The sequence below is a fragment of the Choloepus didactylus genome, chromosome 6, assembly GCF_015220235.1.
Source record: "Choloepus didactylus isolate mChoDid1 chromosome 6, mChoDid1.pri, whole genome shotgun sequence".
Taxonomy (NCBI): domain Eukaryota; kingdom Metazoa; phylum Chordata; class Mammalia; order Pilosa; family Megalonychidae; genus Choloepus; species Choloepus didactylus.
The window spans coordinates 24,943,294-24,954,871 of record NC_051312.1 but is presented as its reverse complement, the minus strand read 5'-3'; the positions used below and the strand labels follow the sequence as shown (position 1 = coordinate 24,954,871).

Genomic DNA, 11,578 nt, shown 5'->3' with positions numbered 1-11,578 from the left:
TCAATAGTGGAGGGGGATTTGGGGGTATGGGAAGATTTGAATTTTCTTTTTTGTATTTATTTATTTTTTGGAATAATGGATGAACAGCTGTATGATGGTACTGTGGGCAATTGATTATGCATTTTGGATGATTGTATGGTATGTGAACAATTTCAATAAAATTGAATTTAAAGAAATAACTGAATAATATTTATCTTTAGTGGCATCAGCATTAAATAAACTATTTGAAAAAATGAAAACTATTAGAAAAATAAACTATGTTTCCAAGAGCAAATATATTCAATAATAATAATCATGATTGAACTTTCATCATTGTTGAGAATTTTTATATGATTATGATCACATTAAATATTTCATCCAAATGTGTATTTTTTTGTTGTTTTTTTGTTGTTTTGTTTTGTTTTTCTGATATCTCAACTATTTCCACATTACATAGAATAAATGTTATATATGGAAATTCAGAGGAATATTTCAGGCTGTATTCTTTGCAGACTTTCTTTTGACAAGAAAATACAAATATTTTACTTTGTGCTCTTTTTATTTTGTTATTCTGCTCTCTTGTTGGGAAATCTTCTGATCTTTATCTCCATTAGATGCAGCCTTGTTTTTCAACTATCCATGTACTATTTCTTCACCCATTTACTCTCTATGGACATCTGCTGTACCTCCAGTATTACCCCCAAACTGATCAGTGACTTGTTAGTGGGGACAAAAACCATCTCCTACAGTAATTACATGTTAGAAGTATTTCCATGCACTTCTTTGGAATGACTGAAATTGTCATCCTTACAGTTATGGCCTTTGATCATTATGTTGCCATCTGCAAACCTCTCCACCACATGATTATCATGAATAAGACATGATAGAGTCTCCTAGTCTTAGCTGCTTGGGCTGATGGGGCTCTCTGTTCTTTCTCCCAGGTTTTTATGATAACATGGTTGCCCTTTTTTGGTCCCAATGAAATTGACAACTACTATTTTGATATTTTCCCTTTACTGAAAGTTGCCTGTACTGATACCTATATCACTGATGTCCTTGTGGTTGATAATTCTGGAATGGTTGCTTTAATAATCCTTTTCCTTTTATTTGGTTCTTATGTCATTACATTGTTCACCTTAACAAATTTCTCAGCTGAGGGAAGACACAAAACTCTATACGTGGGTATCACATAACTGTGTTTTTTTTTTTTTTTTTTTTTGAGGGAGGGGTGCTTTCAATCTTTGCCTACCTTAGACCACCCACTACTTTCTGTGAAGATAAACTATTTCCTTTATTTTATACCATCATTTCCCCTATATTCAATCCTTTCATCTTTACTCTGAAAAAATATAGAGATGAAAAAGGTCAAGAAAAAGTTTGGTGTCAAAAACTACCATCAGAAGAAAATCATAATTGATCTGCCCTGCTGACTATGCTAAAGAGCTTTATGCAGGGGTAAATGTGGAGTTCTAATTAGTGAACTCTATTAGCTGTAAGATCATTGTAGTCATCTCCTTCATTACATAAATGTCAGAAAGGCTGAGGTGCAGAACTGTGATTCAAGTGACAACTTCACTTGTGAGACAGAGCTTGCATAAGGGCATATATATAATGAAAATATTCTGGCCTAAAGAAAGGGTTGCTGTCATATTAAGCAGTCACTTGCAAGTTTGAAGATGAATTTTAATCATAATTTAAATGTTTCATTTTACATGATGACCAGAAAACTTATTGACCTGTAGAAATGGAGGAGATAAAAATGTGGTTTTAAGAATATATATGTATATACATATATATATCAAGCCCTTGATCTTGAGGCTTGCTCTTGTGAGACTTATGACTGTAAAAGGGACACTAAGCCTTCCTATAATTATGCCTAGGATGCACCTCCAGAGAACCTCTTTTGTTGCTCAGATGTGGCCTTTTGCTCTCTAAGTTCAAATTAGCATATAAGTTCATTAACACCCCCCCTTTGTGGGATGTGACTCTCATGGGAGTGAATCCCCCCGGTGATGTGGGATGTGGATCCCAGGAATGAGCCTGGCCCTGGCATCAAGGAATGGGGAATAACTTCTTGACCAAAAGAAGGAAAAGAAAGGTAGCAAACTAAGGTTACAATGGCTAAAAAATTTCAAATAGAATTGAGGGGTTATCCTCTTTTCTAAGCTACAGCTAGAATAACCTCAATGGCCACAGTATACAAAACCCAACCAACAGTAGTCCCAAAATGCCTAGGTCCCTATCTGAGACTTTATAAAAGTTTCAGCCAATAAGTTTATTTTTCAGAAATTTAAATACACCAGAGTATTTGTATGCCAGACAAGTCATAAACCCAGAGGTAGCAGTCTCTTTAAGAACATCAACCAGATGCAGCACCGTTTCCCATAATTTTGACATCCCCATTTAATATGAGCAAGTTATGGTGGTCACTGCCTAGAAAGCTCTGAAGATCAAGAAAGTGATTAAACAAGAGGAAGTGGTAGCAACAGACAAGAAAGGATTTAACAAAGGATTATGAATACTGAATTTTATATAAATAAATATATATATATTATATATATATATATATATATATATTACTAGGATATTAGAACAGCTAATCAAACTTAACATCCTGGGTAGCTTCAGTACTTTGGGTTATAATTTTAGAATTCTGTATCATTATTTCTCACCCCTTTAAATTAAGAAATATAATACATATAGAAAAGTGAAATAAATTACAAAGGAGATATCCCTGTAACCTCCACATAAATCAGGAAGTAGAGCACCATCATTATTTCCAAAGCCCATACTATGGCCTTCCCTGATCTTACTCCTTCCCCTTCCCTGGAATTAGCTATTTTCATTTTTCATTGGGTTGCTGTGAATATTAGTGAGAACTTTGTTATATGGCCCACAGTAAGTGCACAATACAAATTTGTTTTTCTTCTGCCCACACAGCACATGGGAAGCAAGCTTTAACTTTGGATACAGATGTGAAAAAATAAAAGAAGGAAAGGAAGATGTATTAAAATGATAGGGAATTGTGGGAAATTAAAATATATTTAAAATATATTCTGCTGTGCCTTTTTTATTTTTTCCTTAATCATTCTAATGGGAGTTTACAGACTCCATACAGAATAAGAATAAGTTTTATATTTATACTTTTTCAGAAAATCAGCCCAAACAGTACTTGAAAATAAACAAAACAAAACAAAAACATTCTAATGCTCTCAGAGAACATGATAGACAATTTTTAAAGAGATGAAGAGAATTATCTATAATAAGAGTCAAGGCTGCTCTTTTCTCCTCAAAATATGGAATGGAGGTCTTCAAAGGAAAACCCTTCAAATTTGTTTTCATCAAAATTTCTGCATGGCCAGAGAATTCAGTCACTATGGCCCAGGGAGATGAGTAAAGACTTAGATGCCTAAATAATATGAATCTGTGTTATTTATGATTCACAAATTCATTTTAATCTGATTCTATCCTAGTTTTGCATTGAGTCTGATAAATTGATCTAAATGAAACTCACCATGAAGTTGAATATTTGGGAAGGTAACTCCAGACAATATGCAAGGAAGAGTAGTTTCAGATTTTTTTATTCACCCAGTGTTTTAGATAATCATGTGAGCTTAGACACCATTCTGGTTTGCTAAAGCTGCTGGAATGCAATATACCAGAAATGGATTGGCTTTTATAATGGGAATTTATAAGTTTACAGGTTTATAGTTCCAAAGTCATGAAAGTGTCCAAGTTAAGGCATCAAGAGGAAGATACCTTATGTGAGGAAATGCAACTGACATTAGGGGTCCCCCTGTCACATAGGAAGGCATATGGTGACATCTGCTGATCTCCTGGCTTCTGGCTTCAAAATGGTTCTTTCAGCTCCTGTGGCTTCTCCTTACTTCTACTGGGGACAAACTGTGGATAACATCTTAGCTTCTTTCCAAACTGTCTCTGGGCTTCTGTCTCAGCTTCTCTGTTCTCCATCCAAAATGTTTCTGCCTTTTATCCTCTCACAGAGGACTCCAGCAAGGGGATTAAGACCCACCTAATGGAAACAATAGGTAAGCCCCCACAAGATTGGATTAAAGGGATATAGTCTTTTCTGGGATAAGTAACAGATCCAAAACAACACAGACATGTTTAGGAATAAATTTAGTGATCATGATTTGACTCATGGGGATATGCAAATTATTCTACTTTCCTTCAAACATTTGCTCTGAGTGTATTACCTCCCGTTATTTGTGTGAACACTTGTTGAGTGACACATAACAGTTGTACCATTAATTTTTCATGGTTTTCTTGTATGAATATTATTAGGAATTAGAAAGTGCATATTATTAATAACACTGATAGTGAAGGAAATATGAAATCACAAAGATGAAATAATAATCTGTGCAGGAGAATGACAAGCAGTTCAATGAGGAGAGAAGGAAAATATTGAGAAGGAAAGAATGGGAATGGACTCACAACAATTGAAGCAGAAGCTGGAGAAACTGTGTGGTGAATTATATCCTGCCTGAATGTGTGATATATTCTGAATTCATTTTTTACTCCATTGTATAGATAAAAGATTTTTAAATAGTTAAATTTAAATACAGAATACTTTCTGATTTTCATAGACATTTGTTTTGAGAAAAAGACAGCAATAAATTCTAGGAGTTGCTCATTTAGTGTTTTTTGAGATGTTCTAAAAGGATAAGCACAATGTTCAGTGACAGAGAAATGATACCTAACAAGGTGGTGAACTTAAAAAAGAAACCTTTAGGATTTTAGGTAGAAAGTAAATCAAGAATTGATCAAAAAAATAAGTAATGTGCAGGCTATTGAGGAAGTGAAAAGACCAAAATTACAAGATAGGCCTAAGCATTAAGTTAATCAAATACCCCATGGGGTCACTAAATTTCAAATGGAAGTATCTCAAAAGTGGACCCTGCCTTTACCTTAGCTCTATTGATGGTTTTGCATCCTGTAACTTAACAGAAGAGTGAGTGAAAAGCAAAACCTCATAAGGCCCATTCCACATGGGGAATAATTGGCTCTCACGGTGTAGGTTTTTTTCATGACTTAAGGAGCACCCAGTATCCTGGACTTACATAGTGCAGGGGAACATCTGTGGGAAATATTAGATGGCTAAAAGCATATTGATGAATAGCAGACTAGGTAGCTTCTAAAGATTGTACACATTTTTCAGTACCTAGTTCTTCCACAATATAACTGTTTTCTAGAGTACAGTGAAATTTAGCCTTAAGGAAAGGTCTGCCATATAACATTTCATAAGGGCTCACTTGGAGCTTGCTTCTAGGGGCTACTCTTACCTAAGCAGTGGAAATGGCAATGCTCTGTCTCATGTCAAAATAGTTTCTTGGAAGTTTTTTGCTAGAATCTTTTTGAGAGTATGATTCATTTTTTTTCTGTTTTTCCTGTGGATTGTGGCCACCATGAAGTGTTCAGCTTCCAGTGTATTCCTATGGCCCTTGATACCTCTCGGGTTACCCTGGCAATGAAATCTCCACCCATGTCACTGTACAGAATATTGCAATACAAACTGGGGGATGATTGCCAATTGCAGGACCCTTGTTACAGCTGTGGCTTTTTCTGATCTGCAAGGAAAGGCCATCCACCCATCCCAAGAATGTGTCAATGAACACTACCAGGTATTTATAGTATCATTTGGCTTTCGGCACTACAGTAAAATCTATTTGCCAGTCCTGTCCTCATTCTATTCCTCTTGTTTGAATTCCTTTAACAGGAAGAGGGTGTCCTGTTTGCAGGTAATTTTTAGCACAGATTAAACACTTCTGGACTACATTCTGAATTATTTTCTGCATATTCAGGTCAACTGTTACTTCTGTAGCCACTGGTATATGATGTCCCTTCCATAATAAGTCCTTTGGTGTAAATGTATGATGATCCCTTCTACTAAATTCACAGGTCCCAGTATAATCCTTAGTTAATTATAAATCCATGCTTCCTTGTTGGTTCCATAGGGATCTTCATCAGGATTTTCAGGGCTTATACAAAATCTCCATTCATAGCCCTGTCTAAATCCATTGATAAATAATGTGACTTAAGTCCAAGTCCAAGTCCATATTAGGTACCAGGGCCAGGATATTATTATTTAAGTCTTGGGTTTTTGCTACTTGTTTAGCAGTCTGGTGAACTAGGTAAATAACCCAATTATCTGCTTTTGCTGTCTCCTAAACCAACCACAGAATATACCCAAATATATGGTAATATGTAACATCCATTGAATGATGGCTATGTACTGTTCTATTACTGTTCTAATTTACTGCTCATTTATATACTCATGATAATCTTAGGGGTAGGTACCATTATTGTTCCCTGTTTACAGGTGAGAAGACAGGGGTTTAGAACTTTCTAAGGGTTACAAAGGCAATAGGTGTGGTCCTGGGATATTGTGCCAGTTTGAAACTGTTATGTACCCCAAGAAAGACTATGTTTATTCAATCTTGTGGGGCAGACTTACTATGAGTGGGATTTTTTGATTAGAATATTTCCATGGAGATGTGACCCTGCCCATTCAGGGTGAGTCTTAATTAGATCACTGGAGTCCTTAAGAGAGCTGAGAGCCTACACAGACCCAGATGCTTGAAGATGCTTGGAAATGCAGACAGGAAGAGGTTTGGAAATGCTAAGCTAAGAGACGAAGCCAGGAGTTTGCCACAGAGAAGCTAAGAGAGGACACCCAAACTCTTAAAGAGAAATTCCCTGTGAGAACAAGCAAAGATGCTCAGGAGCTGAGAGAGAGAAGCTAAGAGAGCCATAAGCTCAGAGACATTTTTGGGAAAGCCATTTTGAAACCAGAACTTGGGAGCAAAGGACCAGAAGATACCAGCCTCATGCCTTACTAGCTAACAGAGGAGTTCAAGACCCATGGGCTTTTCCTCAGTGAAGGTGTCCTCTTGTTGATGCCTTAGATTGGACACTTTTATGGCCTTAGAACTGTAAATTTGTAACCTAATAAAGTCTTTTTCTAAAAGCCAATCCATTTCTGGTATTTGGCATAATGATAGCTTTAATAAATAGGAACAGATTTAAACATGGATATTCTGATTTCAGAGAGCATACTCTCATTACACTCTGCTGATTCCAGGAGAATCTACTACAGTCTTAAAGAAATAAATGGATTTTAGATCATACTAAAATACCAAAAAATCTATAGTTTTTAGGTTTTTCTTACAAATATCTTACTTCTACCATTTTACTCTACTTTCCTCAACATCCACTCTCCTCACTTCATATTGTAGAGAACTTTACCCTCTGCCTACCTATGAGTCTACTTTTGCTCCACTAGATTAAGTTTAAATAATTCTAGGCCTCTGTATTTAGAATATTTAAAAAAAAATGGAAAAAAATGAATTTCAGTCTTCTATTACTTTTGTAAGAGAGAAGCAACTATTATCTGTTTTAAGTAATATATTTTTCTTTTTTATATTTTCTGAAATACTGAATAGTTCAGAGATATCATATAGATGTTGTTAATCATATTGTTTATTATTTGAGACCCTCTTTCTTCAGTTCCTTATTTGTAGCATTAAATTCTCAGTTTCTTCAAGTTTAGCTTACTGCCCTAACTCTGCCATACGTTATTGTTATAATTCCTTCTTTTTTCCTAATTTAGCATGTAGTCTCTTTCCTTAAAGGTGGCATTTTCCTGGTAAACTTTTACATATGTGTACATGGTCCACAATAAATAATCCATGTAATAAAATCACTATATTAGGCATTTAGCCTAGAAACAAGATCATTTAGATGTAACCTTTGTCCAATCAAGCAGTGGCCCTATGGTACTGAACAAAACAGGCCTGCAAACCTTAGCATACAGCAGTCTGCATGACCTAGTCAGCTAATGTTTAACCTATCATCTGTGTAAGCCAGTAAAGAGAAAAAAGGGTAAATTGTAACTTTAAATGGGAAGTAAGCAGGAGGGGAGAAACTCTTGGTCTCACAAAAGAGCAAGAATGTTAACCTAGTTTGCCTGCTTCCTGGTCCCGAAGTGTTAACACTCTTGTGGTTATTTACAAAGCCCCATCCTATAATTCTTTCCTTCCTGCACCACCACATCACATGATGCTCTCCTACCTTTAGGAATGTCTTTGTCTTAAACCCTTATTACTAGCTTGCTGTCCTCTTTCAAGTGCATAGCCCACTTCCTTACAAAAGTGGTACCTGCCTGGCGAGTAAAAAACCATTTATTTCTGCTGATTTCTGAGTCCCTGTGAGTAAGTCCCAAACAAAGTTCATGTTTCAGAAAATGCTTGGTGTCTCCTTTGGTCTTTTGACTGGCAAAGCCCCCTCAGGCTGTGACAAGCCCCTGTGGTTTGGTGGAAAATGCACAGAATTGGGAGTTAGGAGGCAAACTTTCTACCACTAAGTAAATGAGGAAGACACTAAAATTCTGTGAGACAATTTTATTTATGTAAGGGGAAATATTGTGAACCTATACAATCTTTACAAATATGTTTTTAAATTTCAGTTTTATTGAGATATATTCACAAATCATTCAATCATCCGTGGTGTATGATCAACTGTTCACAGCACCATCACATAACTGTGTACTCATCACCCCAATCCATTCTCTGAATGCTTTCCTTATACCAGAAAAAGTAAAAATAAGAATAGAAAACAAAAGTAAAAAAGAATACTCAAATCACCCTCTCTCCCACATCACTCCTAATTCAGTTTTTGTCCCCATTTTTCCACTACACCCATCCACATACTGGATAAAGGAAGCATGATCCACAGGACCTTCACAATCACACTGTCATCCTCCACAAGCTACATTGTCACACAGTTTTCTTCAAGAGTTAAGGCCACCAGGATGCAGCTTAACAGTTTCAGGTATTTACCTCCAGCCATTCCAATATATTAAAACCCAAAAAGGGTTATTTATATAGTGCATAAGAGTGCCCACCAGAGTGACCTCTCAACTCTATTTGGAACCTTTCAGCCACTAAAACTTTATTTTGTTTCAACAAATATGATTTCAAATATGATTAAATAATTAATAAGAAAATTGGCAAGGTAGCTAAATCTAAGATATGTATACAGAAAAAAAAGATTGTGTATAAAATAGGCAGAAACAAACTACAGAAGGAGAAAAGAGATTCTACTTACAATAAAAAAGAAACACACACACATACATGCACACACACACAAAACAAAAACAAAAACAAAACAAAAAAACCTAAGTCAATTATAAATAAATTTTAATAAGAGCAGCTTTGGGTCAAAGGTAAGAAAACCATTTGACCTGGTTTAAAGCAATAAAATAAGCACAAACAAATCAAGTGACATATCAATGTTTTGGATGAGGAGATGTTTTGGCTTGCTAAATCTACCAGGAATGCAATATACCAAAAATGGGTCAGTTTTTACAATGGAGATTTATTAACTTACAATTTAAATTCTTAAGCCATGAAAATGTCCATTTCAAGGTATCAACAGGACGATACCTGGACTTTGAAGAGAGGTTAATGGCATCTGGGACACCCCTGTCACATGGGAAGATGCAAGGTCAACATCTGCTGGTCCTTTGCTCCCAGGATTCATTGCTTTCAGCTTCTGGTTCCAGTGGCTTTCTCTCTGAGCTTCTGTGGTCCTCTCCTAGCTTCTCCAGGGATTTTCTGTATGAGCTTCTATTAAATTCAGCTACTCAATTCTGTATGTGTTTTATATTTTTATAAAGAACTCCCGTAAGTAGATTAAGATCCACCTTGATTGAGGTGGTTCACATCTCAGTTGAAATAACCTAATCAATAGGTTCCACCTACAATAGGTCTCTACACACAGAAATGGATTAAAAGAACATAACATTTTCTGGGGCAGCTAACAGCTTCAAACTACTAACCCCCACCATCTGGACCCCAAAAAGACATGTTCTTTCCATATGCAAAATAATTATTTCCATCTCAATATCACAAAAGGCTTCAAACAATTCAGTAACAGTATTAAGTACAAAGTCTCATCAAAATAAATTATAGGCATGGTCTGTCCTGGGCCAAAGTTCCCCTCTGACTGTGGAATTGTGAAACTTAGAATATGTTATCAGCTTCCAATATACAAAAGAGAAACAGTCATATAGTGAATGTTCCCATTTTTGTAGGGAGAAATTGGAACAAAAACAGGGGTCAGTGGACCCAAGCAGTTCCAAAAACCTTTAGGACACACTTCATTAGATTTCCAAGTCTGAGAGTCATCTATTGAATGACGTTTTCTACTCAGGGCTTGACAGAGCAGCAACCCCACCCTTTCCAAGGGTTTGCACAGTGGAGGCCTGCTCTCTCCAAACACTGGGGTGAGGGTTCCAACACTTCCAAGCATTGGAAAATGGCCATGTTCTAAGACCCAGCCTCCTCAATCATCAAGATGGGGGCAAAACTCTCTGCCATCTCTGGGACACAGGCTCAACACCCTGAGGACAGTGGGGTAGCAGCCAGACTCTCCAATCCCAGGGGAATGTGCTCTATTGTCTCTGAACCGTGGAGCAGCAGCACTCTTCTGAAACAACAGGGTGGAGGGCCCACACACTGTGAGATACAGGGCAAACTCACCCTTTCCATGTGAATGGGTGCATCTGCTCTCCTGGTCCAATACTTCCTGGATTCAGACCTTATCTTCCACGGTTTTGTCTTTGAAGTCATTTTTCCTTTAATGTGTCCCTTTTCTGCTTCTTTTAATGCAGGTTGGCAGTGGTATACATCTTGCAAAAAGAAAAAAAGGCTGGTCTGTTTTGCATACAGTACACAGGGGTCCCAACCATCAGACAATAGGACTTTCAATAAATTCTTTTTGCATAACCTCATCTCCAAACCTGACTCACACTGAAATGGCTGACTGGTTCCATGTTCAGTTAAATCCTCACATGGGGCACTATTCTCTGGGAACTCACTTTCCTGAAGCCCAGAATTTTCAAAACCATCAATTTCTGGTTTCTTTGTATCCAAGATTTCAGTTCTTAGCTTATCCCATTCCTTGAATTTTATTATAAGCTGCAAGGAGAAGCCAGGGCACACTTCAATGTCTAATTTGGAAATCTCTTCACCTAAATATCAAGCTCATCATTTTCAAATTCCCAATTCCATCAGGTTTCAATTTTGCCTGTTTCTCTGAAACTTTAAAACAAGGATAGTCTTTCCTCCAGTTTGCAATGACAAATTCATCATTTCTGTCTAAAACCTCATAAGAAGTACCCTTAAAGAGCATCCATATTTCTACCCACAGTCTCTTCAAAGCAATCTAGGTCTTGTCTATCAGGCATTTCACAGTTCTCCCAGAATCTTTGCCTTATCCATTTATAAAGCCATTCCAGCATTTTTGTTATTTGCAAATCCCAGCACCCCACTTCTCAGTACCAAAATCTGTTTAGGTTTGCTAAAGCTGCAGATATGCAATATATCAGAAATGGGTTAGCTTTTACAATGGGGATTTAACTTACAAATGACAGTTCTTAGGTCATGAGAATGTCCAACTCAAGGCATCAACAGAATGATACCTGGACCCTGAAAACAGGCTGCTGATATCCAGGACACCTCTGTCATGGGAAGCCATGGCCAGCATCTACTTGTCCATTTTTCCTAGGTTTCATTGC

General features: G+C 36.8%; 1 pseudogene; it reads left to right on the top strand.

The window, feature by feature from the left end:
* The first annotated feature begins 450 nt into the window (after positions 1 to 450).
* On the top strand, positions 451 to 1,396 carry LOC119536743 (annotated as a pseudogene).
* The last annotated feature ends 10,182 nt before the right edge of the window (positions 1,397 to 11,578 follow it).